Here is a 2,052-nt window from a genome sequence, read left to right as displayed (position 1 = left end):
TTCTTTAAAATTCAATTCTAATTGTCGCATCATATCGACGGTGACATCCTCCGGTGTTGGCAAACTTGCTAGAAACTCTTGTGACTCTAATTCATCATCACTAGATCCAATTACCGCATTAATCCAAGCTTCTTGTTTGGAAGTTAACTTTGGCAAATTATAATTCCTCCTCTCGGCGTTGATCCAGTCTCTAAATAAAACTGATGTTTCCAAACTTTCTTCCGCCAATGAATGTCTATGATCGCCAAGTTGAAACCTTGCTGCACTAAAAGCAGCCTCTGATGAAATGGATGAAGCTTGAATAACTAGAACATCACGAACCATTTTGCTCAAAATTGGAAATGCAACGCTCCGCCTCCTCCACCATGCTAATAAGTCTTCATTGCCATCTCTGTCTTCCACTGTTTCTAAAGATTGATTAATGTATTCTTCAAAATCATCACGGGTAGTAGAATTAAGACCAAGAAAACCTCGCATATAACTTGAAATTCGAGCTTTACTCTGAGGATTAGAAGTTTGACCAACTTCTCCTTGAGTATTTCCTGTAGTTCTATATTTTTCATACAAAACTTTTGCTTCTACTTTATGCTAGACTTACACATTTCACAAGTTGGATTTATTTCCTATAAAATTTCTAAAGTATCATAAAAAGTGTCAACAAGTCCCTGCACGCCTCGTAATTTATAGTCAGGATGAAGTAAAGTAGCAGTTAAAAAAATTTGAGGAATAGGAAAAAAATATTTTTCTATATTTTTCAATCATACCTTCAATTGCAACTCTAAATTTTTCAATTTTTTTGTATTTAGAAAATTGAATTGAAATAGCACAAATATTTATTAATACTGATGAAATAGTAGGATAATAAATTCCAGAAAACATGGTTGTAGCATCATAAAAAAGTCTTAAAAATTCTAATAGTTGATTACTTTCTTCTCAATCTTCTTCACAAATTATGTCTAATGGGTCAGCATTATGAGCATTAAACACCATTTGTATGGGTCCTTTATATTCGTAAGCAACTGAAAACATTTCGTAAAAAGAATTCCACCTTGTTTTAATGTCTTGGAATTTTTCTTGGTGGTAAACACATAGTACACAACGCTCATTAAATTCCCTAATTCTAGCAGGTCTATGAGCATAAAATATCCAGGCAATAGCATATTCAATTTTCAGACAACCACATTTAAATAATGAAATACCATTTTGTACAACTAAATTTAATACATGTGCAACACATCTAACATGAAAAACATTAACATCAATTGGACATATAACTTAAGATTCTTTTTTGCAAATTCCAATTATTATCAATCCAATGTGCTGTAATAGTTAAATAATCACGTCTATTAACACTACGACCCATGTTCGGAGTTATAGAGACTCTACAATCTAATATGCTAAATATACAACGAAGATATTGTATAATGTTTACCTTGATATACAAAAACATCAGATTTAACAATATTTCTTGAAAAACCTCAATAATTAGGATTATAATTTTTGTTGAATATATTCAATAAAACCGGGATGTGAAGGAAAACTATAAGGTAAATCACAAACAGAAACCATTTTTAGCTAAATTTTTGCGATCTCTTTCCTTATTATATTTACGTTGTGTTAGTGGACCACCGGGGTAAGAAGGATCTAATGTTCCTTGAACCATGTTAGAAGCCCCTACCGATTCATTAACATTAATATCAAATTCATTAACTGGCATTCCTTTTTTTCTATCGGCTAATGATTTAGCTTCTTTATATTGAATCGGCACACAAGATAACAAATGTCTATTTAAGCCCCCCGTCCCACCTTGACCTCCACCTTGTTTATGTTTAAAAGGTTGCTTACACTTATTACAAATAGCAATAGAATTTTCCTTATCTAAAGTCATAAATTACCACACAACAGAAGTTTTAGGGCGTTGATACTTCACCTTCTCCCTTGTAGGAGGTATAAGGGGTAGGCGTCCACAATTTTGCTCCGTTGAATTTGTAGTTTCATTTGGAACATTTGTCACCGGACTAGTAGGTGTATCTTCTAATTCATCTTCTCCCA

Source organism: Solanum tuberosum, unplaced genomic scaffold, assembly GCF_000226075.1.
Source record: "Solanum tuberosum cultivar DM 1-3 516 R44 unplaced genomic scaffold, SolTub_3.0 scf00045, whole genome shotgun sequence".
In the NCBI taxonomy this organism is placed as follows: Eukaryota; Viridiplantae; Streptophyta; class Magnoliopsida; order Solanales; family Solanaceae; genus Solanum; species Solanum tuberosum.
This window is presented reverse-complemented; position numbering follows the sequence as displayed.